The sequence below is a fragment of the Lissotriton vulgaris genome, chromosome 1_1 (genome assembly GCF_964263255.1).
Source record: "Lissotriton vulgaris chromosome 1_1, aLisVul1.2, whole genome shotgun sequence".
Classification (NCBI taxonomy): domain Eukaryota; kingdom Metazoa; phylum Chordata; class Amphibia; order Caudata; family Salamandridae; genus Lissotriton; species Lissotriton vulgaris.
In genome coordinates this window covers 140,771,856-140,785,253 of record NC_141685.1, presented here as the reverse complement: position 1 = coordinate 140,785,253, position 13,398 = coordinate 140,771,856, and the positions used below count along the sequence as shown (strand labels likewise).

At 47.0% G+C, this 13,398-nt stretch overlaps 1 protein-coding gene and 1 pseudogene across 1 annotated transcript in view; both read right to left on the bottom strand.

Moving 5' to 3' along the window:
- Positions 1–13,398, bottom strand: part of LOC147737808 (uncharacterized) — a 450,038-nt gene that overhangs the window by 223,646 nt on the left and 212,994 nt on the right. The gene's annotated exons all lie outside the window — the stretch shown is intronic.
- Positions 5,244–6,014, bottom strand: LOC147737812 (uncharacterized; annotated as a pseudogene).

Here is a 13,398-nt window from a genome sequence, read left to right as displayed (position 1 = left end):
TCGGACCTTGCTTCTTTCGGCTAGGCTCTGGTTGGGATCCTCCGCACTCCTCACGCCTCGTCTGGGTGCTGATTGCAGTCTTCGTCACCTCCGTGGGCCAGAGGGAGATACAGGAAATCCTGCTGGTACGCGTAGTTTCCGTCTAACTGATGGCAGGAGACAGAGTTTGCAACGCACCAACCGGCGCGCGGGGTGGGGGTGGGGTCCCTGTTCGGGCGCCAAAATATTGTGGTAAATATTTGATTTACCGTCTTAATTTCTATGCAGGTAAGTACTTAATCAATAATAACTCAATCGGAAAGAAAAAAACAGAGTCCGTGGTGTTAGAGTTCTTAGGGGTTTTATTCCTTAAAAAGGAATCGTTCTAGAACTGGATATCATGTTCCTGCAACCACGAGGGTTCAGGAAGGGATAGAGCAGCATTTTATTGACAATACATAGCTTATATACTTAAGTTACATTATAGAAACCAATACAGTAGGCGTAACAGCTGAGAGAAACAAGATAACAGCATTCACGTGGTAGTGATACGTAATTAGAAGGCGTGAAATAGGCGTGAACATAAAGGTGTGTGCTAGAAACGTCACAGATAGGTGTCATAAGTGGGTGGCAACAAAGCAGAATCTTGTAATGTCAGCAGAAATCTGAGGCCTGGATGCGCGCGCAGCTGCATGACGTGTGATTGACGTGGAAACTGGAGGGTGCAGGGGACTTGACATTTACACTGGCGGAAAGAGACAGAAGTCTGGCATGTCAGATCAACTCGTACTTCTATCATATCTGATATCTGATGTTTGGGAACCATATTATCTGAACGGAAAAGGTCTCTGGGGCAGAAGCTATTCTATACTGACTGTGAGTGCGTGTATAAGCGCCTAAGTGTCTGCATGAGAAGCGTGGGGGCATGGGCCTTCCATGGGAGCATGGTAACAGAGGCTATGAATTACTTGCACGGAGACAGTGAGGCCGGCCCTTCTGCTCTGCAGCTGGGGGGAATGTTTACTTAAACTAGTAGGCAGGAATGCATTTTCGAGGAACGGAACAGATAATTCGAAGGTTGAAGTCAGTCTTGGCAGGCAGCAGGCTGAGCTGAGCGCGGTGGGTCGCGCTGGAAGTAAGTCAGAGGTCACGAGTACAGAGGCAGCCTGGGCTGAGGCTTTCAGAGTCAGAAGCCAGGAAAAAGGCTCGATGGCAGAATTCAGGGCCTACTTTGCCAGAGCTGAAAAACGTGTAAAGCACACTACAAAAAGACGTTGGCATAGCATACTTAGGAACGGACTATTCAACCCATTCAGGGTGGGTCTAAAAGAGGACATGTTAACGTTGGACGCAAATGTATTTGCGTCTTCATAGCTGGCACAGGAGGGAAGTTAGATGCACTTTAAGCTGGTACATGGAGACGGTGGGGTACACGATAGGGAACACAACTTGACCAAAAATGTATATTTCCTCATGTTAACAAAGAAGGGTGAGTAGAAACCATTGGGGTTGAAAACATTTAATACATTCATATTGTGAATTTTATGGCAATTTGTAGATTTTTTTTTAAGCACTAACATTTCTGAGTCGAGTAGAGACCTTGAGAGTATTGTAACTTTCTGATACTTAAATTACTGATTTTGTGGCACTTAGTTGATTGTTTCCAACCCTGATGAATGAATGAATGAATAGAAGCTTTATTCGATTTTCTTTCTTAAAATCATAAAAGCATACAAAAATAACAGTAATTAAAAATAAGTATATACATTCAACACAAACATAACTTCACATTCAAAAAAAGGCATAGCCCTAACCTCAGCAATCGGCGGTAAGACATATTTTCAGGGGGTTTATCCCTATCTTGAATAAAAGGTACACAAGTTTGTCCTTTAAAGTGAGTGAGCTCAAAAGTTGCGACAATTGTGCAATGAAACCCATCTGTTGGCAACACGGAAACTAGTATCACTAGGTACCTGGACTTCCCCATCCAACGGGTGGTGGTAGGCTGTTGTTCCTAATCGGGGGATATTTGGCGTACAGGGATAGAAATCATGTAAGTCCCAAGTCTGTATTGGACCATCCCCCTCTAGGGCTGGACAAGATCTTAAATATGGTACAATGTACTGATTCCTGAATCTGACTAGAACCAAATCCCCTGAAATGTTTTTTGGTAGACGGCCCAACCAGCCCACCCTTCTCACAGACAGGATTCCGCCATCTTTGTCCGGTGGTAGGGGTCTATTCCTTCCCAACCAGAATATAACTTTGTTCATTAGATCCAGCTGGCTCTCAGTTTTTCCCAGCGCAAGTGGTGGCACTCCAGTGAGGACGGACACATATGGCGCTGCTTGTGGCGGAAGGTGTATATTTGGTGCAATGCGTACTGACTTGACCTCTGGGGGCCTTAATATAACAGGTTTGGAAGGAGCTTTAAAAGTAGTTGAATCTGGGATTATAGGAAATAATGGAGTGGCTTGCTTACTTTTAAGGGTGGCAGAGAGCTTAGCTGGTGGATAAGTGATGGTTGGATGGGATCGGTTCGAGTTTACAGGATTATCAGTGGGTTTCAAGATGGCCGTGATTTTGTTCTCGAGACCCAAGAGCCTTTCCCCTATAACGTTGATTTGTTCTGTTAGTGGGGAAATGATAGTTTTCACAAGTTGTTCAATCTGAGTCAAAAGAGAGATCTGGGAATAAGATATTTGTTCGTCCAGTTTGACAACAGTCTCCTTGATGGTAGGGGGATGATGAACGGGCATCACGGGAGTTACAGTTGGTGTATGAGGTTTTAATTGAGTCCTTTCGACCTTGACCTCAGTGTTATCTCTGTTGACAGGTAGTAACCATGAAAATACGGAGGCTTGTGTATTGACTTTGTTCGATAACGAGGGTGTTTCCTGTACACTGCCTTTAGTATTTGTAATGCGGGTACTGGTGGCCAAGAAGGGTGAGTCTACACTGACATATTTTGTATTACATAGTCCATTTAGCTCTCCCCATGGCGAGAGATTCTGCATTCTTGGGGAATTTAGTGGGGGAGATAGTGTACTAGATGGGGAGTAACAGGGGCAGATTATGTCTGTGACATGCGCAGTTGGCCGGGAGCTTGTGGTAAGTATTTGGTGCATTTGCCCCGCATGACACCCTTGCGCATCTGGGCTTGTTCCCCCCTTACAAGGCATGATCACAATGGCAGTAATGATGTTACTATCAAAGTTAAGTTATAGTATGTGCACTATACCTCCTTTTGCAGTAATTACAGGGGGGGTGGCCCGTCCCGTCCTAGTCGGTCCACGGAGGGCCACAGAGGGCCCGCCCTTTGCCCGGGCTTAGCCCCGGGCGCTCCCGCGCGCGACTCGCGGGGCGAGAGGTGCTCCTTCCACTTTATGCGCCTCCGGGCGCGTCAATTCCCTCCCTTAGGCAGGCGGGCAGCTGGGAATTGTGGTTTCTCGCCGGCCTCCGCGCTAGACTGCGCGGCCCGGCAAACAGGGTCCCAGGGTGCAGGGTGAAGGGTTAAGGCCGTTGCCCTCACGGCGCGGTGATCAGCTGAGCTGATGTGAATCCCCGAGGCTCTCGGCGCTCCTTCCACTTTATGCGCCTCCGGGCGCGTCAATTCCCTCCCTTAGGCAGGCGGGCAGCTGGGAATTGTGGTTTCTCGCCGGCCTCCGCGCTAGACTGCGCGGCCCGGCAGACAGGGTCCCAGGGTGCAGGGTGAAGGGTTAAGGCCGTTGCCCTCACGGCGCGGTGATCAGCTGAGCTGGTGTGAATCCCCGAGGCTCTCGGCGCTCCTTCCACTTTATGCGCCTCCGGGCGCGTCAATTCCCTCCCATAGGCAGGCGGGCAGCTGGGAATTGTGGTTTCTCGCCGGCCTCCGCGCTAGACTGCGCGGCCCGGCAGACAGGGTCCCAGGGTGCAGGGTGAAGGGTTAAGGCCGTTGCCCTCACGGCGCGGTGATCAGCTGAGCTGATGTGAATCCCAGAGGCTCTCGGCGCTCCTTCCACTTTATGCGCCTCCGGGCGCGTCAATTCCCTCCCTTAGGCAGGCGGGCAGCTGGGAATTGTGGTTTCTCGCCGGCCTCCGCGCTAGACTGCGCGGCCCGGCAAACAGGGTCCCAGGGTGCAGGGTGAAGGGTTAAGGCCGTTGCCCTCACGGCGCGGTGATCAGCTGAGCTGATATTTCTCCGGAGGTTGCATGCGGGTAGCCTAAGTTATCCTGCAAGATTTTTTTTTATTAATCCTACGGCAACTACACTTTTTGCTCTTTATGTAAAGTGAGGTTGTGTTAGAAGCTGTTCTGCAACTCATGATCCGGGTTCCTATTCACCTGGTGTGGATGCATTTATAGTGAGACTGACTTTTTGACTGAAACCTTTCTGGAATTCAGAGTATGTATAAGGCTTTAGTCCAGAGTAAATTCTCTCACGTGGAATGAGACTGTATTCGAAACTAAACCTTATCTGACATTCAGAACATCCATCAGGCTTTTTCCTGTGTGAGTTTATTCATGTCTAGTGAGAAGTAATTTGTAACCACAAGTTTACTTGTATTTTGAGGGCTCGTAAGGATTATTCCCAGTGTGGATTCTCCCACGTTACATAAGAATGGCTTTCAGATAGAAGCTTTTCTGGCATTCGGAGCAATGAAAATGTTTTTCCCCACTGTGGAGTCTCTGATGAAGAATGAGATACCTTTTCTGAATGAATCTTTTCTGGCAGTCCCCGGAATGGAGTGCCACATGGTTAGAGAGGTATTTCTGTCATTCACTTTTCCCTGTGTCCGTTTGCTAATGTAGAGTGAGATTTTGTTTAAAATTGAAGCTTTTCTGGCATTCAGAGCACTGATGATCATTTCGGATCGTGTGTGTTTGCTTATGGTGCTTGTAACAATCTCAACTCTCAATCTTGTCTGTCTTTCAGAGCAGTGATAAGGTTTTTCTTCAGTGTGGATTCTCACATGTTGAGTAAGAAATGTATGGCTAAAACGTTTTTGGCATTAAGAGCACTGATATGGTTCTCCCCAGTATGGGTTCTTGTATGTTTAGTGAGACCGCTTTGGTCATTGAAATATTTCTGGCATTCAGACCACTCCTATGGTGTTTCTCCAGTGTCGGATCTTGTATGCTGAGTGAGACTGCTTTTGTCACTGAAACAATTATGGCAGTCAGAGCACTGATAAGGTTTTTCCCCAGTATGGGGCCCTGTAGGCTGAGTGAGACTTCTTTGGACACGGAAACATTTCTGGTATTCAGAGCACTGCTATGGCTTTTTAGCCAGTGTGGGTTCTTGTATGATGAGTGAAACTTTTTTTTCCCCTGAAGCATTTTTGGCATTCAGAGCATTGATAAGGTTTTTTCTGAGCGTGGGTTCTTGTGTGCTGACCGAGACTGCTTTGGGTACTGAAATGGTTTTGACATTCAGAGCACTGATAAGGTTTTTTCCCAGTGTGAGTTCTTGTATGCTGAATAAGAGTGCCTTTTTCACTGAAACATTTCTGGCATTCAGAGCACTGTTAAGATTTTTCCACGGAGTGGATTCTTGTATGTTTAGTGAGTCTGCTTTTGTCACTGAAACATTTCTGCCATTCAGAGCACTGAAAAGGTTTTTTCCCAGTGTGGGTCCTTGTATGCTGAGAGAGACTACTTTGGTCACGGAAATATTTCTGGCATTCAGAGCACTGATAAGGTTTTTCCCCAGTGTGCGTTCTTGAATGCAGGATGAGACTTCTTTTTTCACTAAAACATTTCTGGCATTCAGAGCACTGATAAGGTTTTTCCCCAGTGTGGGTTACAGCATGTTGAGAAAAACTCTGTTAAGTACTAAACCTTTGCTGGCATTCAGAGCACTGATAAGGTTTTTCCCTAGAGTGGATTATTGCATGTCGGAAAAGACTCTGTTTGATATAAAACCTTTGCTGGCATTCAGAGCACTGATAAGGTTTTTCCCCAGTGTGGATTCTCAAATGCTCAGTGAGATAAGATTTACGGCTGAAACTTTTTGGGCATTCAGAGCACTGAGAGAGTTTTTCCCTAGTGTGCATTCTCACATGTTCAGTGAGGGTGAGATTTTCAGCAAAATATTTTTAGGCACTGATATCTTTTTTCCCCATTTTGGGTTACTGTGCAATGAGCGAAGTTGGTGTAAACACCGACTTAGTTCTTGCAGTCCATGTTTTCATAATATTTTTTTCTAGGGTTAATGCTCCAAGTTTGTTTTTTTCTTGCTTATATGCAATGGTAAGAGTGAACCAGATTCTAGATTAAGGGCTTGTTTAGATAATGTTGGTCGAGGTGTTATCTTCAGAGGTAGAAAGTCTCAAAGTTGTGCCATTAGTTAAAGCTGGTTGTTGAGCAAGGGTGATTTTGAATCTCTGTGCTTTTGGCTGTTGGAAGTGTAAGCTTCAGAGTCTTCTTTCAGAGTCTTTCTTTGATGGTCTGCAGAAGTAACCTTTTGTTATAACTTTCTTTTATGCAGTGTGTGCTTCCTCTCGGGAATTGGATGAGTCTTTAGATGAACATTATTCTGTCATGCTGAGGCAAATTGTCTTTCTGGGAACATTTCAGATGAGGATGCTGAAGTGACTGGTCTTTCCATATTATTTCTGAGGTTGTGTGCTCGGATATGGTTCTGTTCTGGGTTAATGAAACACAGAGTTGGAAAATTCACTTACAGGAACAGTACTTTTATCAGCTAAAGGTTCCTCACCACACCTAGATTTTGGAAACGGTTTCAAAATCAGAAGGCTGGATGTTCTTAATTTTTTCAAAACAATCTTTCTTATGGCATTGACCTTCAGTTGCCTGGTGCTAACTGGGGGAACACACAATGCTTCGCCCTGTTAGAACTGCCCAAGTGTCAAAAACCCTGCCTGAGGTTACGCCTGTGGGGGGAGGGTCCAGAGGGCCAGTCTTATCGACAGGCCTGGTGTGACCGTGATACCTTGGGACTGCTGATCTTCAGGCAACTGCAACTAAAAGGGTGAGTTGGTGCCCTACTGAATGCAGCTATGCACACAGGACGAAAGAGCTCGACAAAAGCCTGCTGGTGGGCCACTGCTCTCTCGAGTGTGAAGGCATGTCCTTCGAGTGCTGGGCAGCTGGAAAGGGACCTTGACAGGACTGACTCATCCTATGATGGGGATAAACACTTAGGACTTAGAGCACATATGCATTGGGGTGAATGAACCACACCAGTACTGTATTCATGTTACTCCTAAAAGCCACTAGAGAAGAGGGGATCAGATCCGGGAGAAGGAACCTGATAATAGGAGGAGAGGGATAGACATGAGTAAGAGCAGCACCTGCCAACTTAACAGGCCATAGACATTGAGTTGTTTCTGATTAATCTAGTGTTAGGTGCAACTGAGTGAGTAAAGTTCATTTTCTTAGCAAGGTAAGCAGTGTGCTCGACATTCATTCTATTGAGGCTGTTGGTTTGTTGTTGAGCTCTGAGTTCGAGCAGCCAACACTCCGAAGCTGAGAATTAACTTGAGAGTCAAGTACAAAAAGGTTTTACTTGGACCCCAGGGGCGTAACACAGGCCCATGCAGCCCCCGCAGTGCAGGGGGGGGCCTCAAGCTCCAAGGGACCCCCTTGGCGCTGCACTGTGGTCGGAGAGCTCCTGATTGAGCCCGGAGGGGGCACCTCTAAGTACCGTGCAGGGAGGCCCCCTCACTTTTCGTTACGCCAGTGTTGGACCGGTTTGTACAGCCATTCTAGGACAGGTCTCGGAACATCAAAGGAAAATTATCTCAACCCAATAGCTCCTGCCTACACCGTGGGTCCCTGACCTGGTTTGAACACAACCCTAGCAAGGTACTCTTATTACAGGCTACGGCGTTTGGTCCTTGTATCTTTCTAGACAACAGGATGGTTGTTTTCACCTCAATTCTTTGTCCTGTATGACATGATTTAACATAACCAGTAACTTGTTCAGCTGACTTTGGAGAAATAAAAAAATGCAGCACACATAGCAATTTTTTTTAAAATAGTCAGCATTAAGGTAGGAGACACAGCAGCGTCTTGTCATATACAACAAATCACATACAGGCAGCATTCTAATTACCTTTTTCTCTTTTCTCCACACTTCTACTTATCAATTATCAAGACTCTGGGTCTGATCTAGGCCGCCCGCCTTCTTTAAAGATTTCCGCGGGCTCTGTGGTGCTCTGTACCTTCAGCGGAGCCACAGCCCTTGTGCCTCGTCTCCAGGCACGAGAAGATTGGTTAGTGGCTGCCATGTTTAAGGCGGCAATTAACCAACTTTTGTGTTTTTCAAAAACAAGCTCCCAAAGTAGGAGATTGTTTTTATAAACAAATAACTAATCACCCTCACACCCTTGGAGTTTTCTTCTGGATTCATTTTCTTCCAAGGAGAGGGGTCCATTTTTTCTGTTCAGTACTAACGGGTTTTCCCTGGCAGTACCCAATGAGAGAAAAATCTAAAGAAGATCAGCAGTCTGATGTATTAACATTGGGCACAGGGTCAAGACTGATTTGCGTATGGCTGGGTTCAACCTGGAATGGCATGGTGAGCAAAGAAACAATGGATTTAGGCCCAGATCTCTGTACTGGGGTGAATGTATGACATTGGTCTGCATTCTGTCCATCAATTGTTGTTTTTTGCATTTGTCACCGCGGGTGGGACGGGTATGCCCAGACATGGGTCCCGTGCTAGCCACACCACCAGAGTCAAGCTATCCTGACTAAAGAGGAATGAAACCCCAAAACCGGTCCTTGGATGCTTGTTTCCAGTCCAGAGAGGACCTGGCTTAGCAGTTCGGGCTGGACTGTTCTCATTGGGCACAGGGTGAAGACTGATTTGCATATGGCTGGTTTTAAACTGGAATGGCATGGTGAGCAAAAAAACGATGGATTTAGGTCCAGGTCTCTGTACGGGGGTGAATGTATGACATTGGTCGGCATTCTGTACATCAATTGTTTTTGTATTTACACTTACGGCACCACAGTCAGGCTGGATTCAAAACAAAACAAACCAGCTGCCTTGCATTAGGTCAGGCAGAACATCAGTTTGTCGGACAGGGTACTCCACTACGTTTGCGAAGGAGTACTCAGTTCACCAAACACTAAATCAAGACCTATCTTTTCTGTGTTATGCATATATCTGTTGGTCTGCTTCATTTTGTCCATCATTCTTTGTATGATCTACCTGTTACTGAGGCTTGTGTGTTGAGTACAGGTTTAGTCTCTGGGTGTTTGTTTAGGTTACTTACACCCTGCGTTTTAATCTACACGTGTTGTTCATTCAGTGTGTTCACGCCCTTGTAATTATAAAAAGTGTGTTACGCACGACCAGATGTCTCCTTGTCATGAGTAATGTTGCATAGTTAACAGCAGCATCATTGCAAAGTATTAAGAGCCTGATTTAGAGTTCGGTGGTTGGGATACTCCGTCACAAATGTGATGGATATCCTGGCTACTGTATTACAAGTGCCATTGAATATAATATACCGCAGCCATTTTACTATCGTTCGTCTATCTATTTCTCTTATTTGGTTATCTTTATTTTACTTTTTGCTCTTTTCTTATTGCTTTTTCTGTTTCTGTCTATTCCTTTCTTTTTACCTTTATTTGATTCCTTACTTAAGAGTGCTCAGCCTCGATAAGCATTTCATTCATTCATGTGTGTTTCATCTTTTCTGTCATGAGGATGTCAGGAACAGAGGCTTGGATTCTGTTCATCTTTCTCCACTTTAATTCATTCAGCAGCCTTTAGCAAACAACTACCTTCACAAGAAAACCATTAGGGAATGAGAAAACATTGTACCCAATCATTAAACACTTCATATAATATATTCCATCATCTCTGTTTATCAGTTAAGTTTGTTTCATTGTTTCCTCACTTAAATTCATTGTTAAATGCTTAACTGGTGATTTTTCTGGTGTCTACAAGGTGATTTTGACGTTTTTGCTGTTGCGCGCTCTAACGATGCCTTTCTTTTCATAGGCAGCCGTGGAGCGTGTCTCACCGCTCCTCACGCATCTTTCAAACTTTGACAGGGCTGCATGTGTGTGGTGCTGTGCACATGCCACTAAAGGGCGATCTTAGGAGACCGAGGCTTGTTTCAGCGCTCCTTTCAAACTTTGAGGGGGCCGCATGTGTGCGGTGCTGCACACCGGCTACTAGAGGGCACTCTTAGTTGACCGAGGAGCATCTCAGCACTCCTCACGCGGCTTTCAAACTTTGACTGGGCTGCATGTGTGCGGTGCTGTGCACCGGCCACAAGAGGGTGCTCGTAGGGGACCGAGGCGCGTCTCACTGCTCCTCACGCGTCTTTCAAAATTTGACGGTGCCGCATGTGTGCGGTGCTCTGCACTAGACACTAGAGGGCGCTAGTAGGGGAGTGAGGCGCTTCTCAGGCTCTCCGAGCGTCGCATGCTGTTTCTGTCCCCCTTATTCAGCCTGGAAGCCTCTACGCCCTATCTGGGGTCGGTAATACACAGTGCAGTGACTGACACGCCCACGCGGTCAGGTATGTAAAATGAAGCCCCTAAGTAAAATTGCTATGCAGGTGTGCCTGCAGACGTTGGCAGAGGCTGGTCACTGTGGGTTGGGGCTTGCTTCTTTAGTGGGGTAAAGATCCCTCTTTGCAGGCAGTGTGTGTCCACTCTGGGCACATAAGCCCTTCTCAAGCTGCGTTTGGCGTTCTGGCTAACAGACCAGTTAAGGCCTTCCACTCCCCTATCAAGCCCTCCAGCACGGCTGGGACCAGCACGGCTGGGACCAGCACAGGCTGTCTACCCTTGGAATACAGTTAGGGTGTGAGCCAATTGTCTTGAAAGCCTGACTCCCTTTACTTGCTAGGCTGCCAATCTCCACAGAGTTCAGATATTTCACACAGCAGAAGCTGATTATATGGAGGAGTAATCTGTTTACTTCCAGCCTTTGGACGATGAATTCTGTGAGGCAGTAGACGCTTCGATACAGCACGATGTATCCTTGGCACCCCTAGAAAGAAGGATTGGAAATGTAAAATGTAAAAAATGTAAATGGATACTTGTATAGCGCACTACTCACCCGCAAGGGTCTCAAGGCGCTTGTACGAATACCTCTGTGGAACCCATCCTGGCTTTCCCTGTGAGGCGTCCACTCCTGGGCACCCCCAAGGTGGAGGCCAGGCATCCTTAGCGTTGTGGGGGCCGTTGTGGAGATTAAGCAAGCTATTGCCCAGAGTTGCAGAGTGGGACTCTATGATTGGAATAGGCACCGAGGCGAGAATTATCAGGTCCGTGGAATTTTGAGCCCAAGACCCGCCGAGGCAGGGAATTGAACCCTGGTCCCGGGCTAGACCTCTGCATCAGGGTCTGCCGCTCTAATCATTGAGCCACAATTGTGGTGTCTCTCTGCCAGATTGAAATCTGGCAGAGAGACACCACAACAAGCGCCCTGCAGACCAGGGGGGTCGATAAAGACGCTTTTGAGTGCCTCAGAAAGGCTCAGCCACAGATGCCAGCACCTGCCCCCTTTGTTCTGCCTCCCTTCTCCCCCAGCTCCTTAGGGGACAACGATTACCAGGGAATTCCTGTGGGCGAAGAGTCCCTGTCCGTTCCTGGAGGGCAAGGTGGTCCTCACTCCTGAGCTAGACGAGCACATGTTACTGCTTGACAAAATATATCCTAGGGACCCAAAGAAAAGCATAGCTTGCTTGTGGTGGTCATGTCAAGACAAGTTATTGGATCTTATGGGAACGATTACAAACATCTTAGATATGGCTTAAGAAGCCAATCAGTCAGGGGACCTTATATCTCCAAAGTCTCTGTCTGGATGGGCCCAAAGAGCTGTAATCCTGTTGGGCAACCAAAGTGTGTGCACTCGGGGGTGAGACGGCGTTCTCTTAATTAAAATGGATCCAAAGCTTGGGGTCTCAGAAGCAGGCTCACTACGCAAAGGGTGTTGTTCAGGGACTCTTTTATAAAGGAACTCAGCAAATTTGGATAAAGTGCAGCCATCTATTAACATACTTTACCTCAAGATGTTTGTCGATCCCCTATGGAAGACCAGCATTTCCTAGATCCCATAGTGGTAAAACCCACTTCCACAATTTATCGTAAACTTAGTAACAACATGCCTGATGCCCTAGTCCCTGTGGGAAAGATGGGAGGGTGACATAGGGGCCCTGGAGGATGACGACTGGCAGGGTGCACTACACAGCCTCCGCAAAATTGCAATTCACGCCAGGTTCTGATTGGTACAGCAAAAAATTTCACACCAGGTGTATAACCCCCAAACTCATCCAGACCATAGCCTGGCCGCACACGTCCCTCTGGACCATCTGGTGGGACTGTTAGCATCCTCCAGTCAGGTGATCTTCCCAGGCCCGCTTCACAACAGGGCTTTAAAATGACTGAAGACTCATCACCTTCGGGAAGGCTCAACTTATTTGGCAATGATTCGGCTATCGGAGTAGGAAATGGAAATAGTAATAGGAAATGCAGAGGTGGTTGACTCAGATGGAGGATTGGAATGGGAGAACCATCTTCAGTTCCTGTCTGGACATCGTGATTGAATCTGATGCCAGCAAAACCGGGTAGGGGGCCACTCCTTTGAGGTCCAATGTTAGATGCCGGACAAACTGAGTTGCTCGGTGCTGCTGAAGATGGACAGCATCTCTGCAGTGAGGCACATCAACTGATTGGGGTGCCCATGATCCAAGATGCAAGAGGAGCTGGCAAAAGGATCGTGGCTATACTGCCTGAAACGAAACATCTTGCTGACTGTGGAATGGCTTCCTGGAAAATCCAACGAAGTTGCCGACTGGAATTCCAGTCAGCTTCAGGATCTCAGTACATGGCAACTTCATCCGGAGGTGTGCCAGATGCTTCAGAGAATATGGCGGCTTTTCTTGGTGGGTCTCTTTTCCTTTCATCTCAGCTGGTTAGGTTCTTCTGTTGGAGGCCCGATCCGCAAGCAGAGGCGACGGAGGCCTTCCAGCAGGGCTACAGTGCGAAAGAAGATATGTTTACCCCCCTTTTGTGATGTTGATGCGAGTGGCCATGCAAAGCCAGCAGCAGAAGGCCAACCTGGTGGTAATTTGGAGATCGCAAGTCTGGTTTTCAGTGATGATGGAACTTTCTTGGGAATTTCTAATCCATCTGCCAGAGAGACAACACATTCTGAGGGACCTGCTGGGGAATCACCCTCTAGCCCTGGAGGAGTAACGCCTCCTCATGGCACTCAAGGTTACAGGACTAGGTCGAAAGTCGGAGGAATTTCAAAATCTTGTCAAAGTCTTTTGTCCGAGGTTTGGGCAGATGGCACCAACAAGAGATACAGATCCCCTTTCTAGATTTACGATCTCTACCTCTTGGTCCTTATCCTCCATCTTTCCCCCATTATGTGGGTTCTTACTCAATTTCACAGATCATCAATCTGGGAACCATGAAACTCATCTTGCCCAACAATCA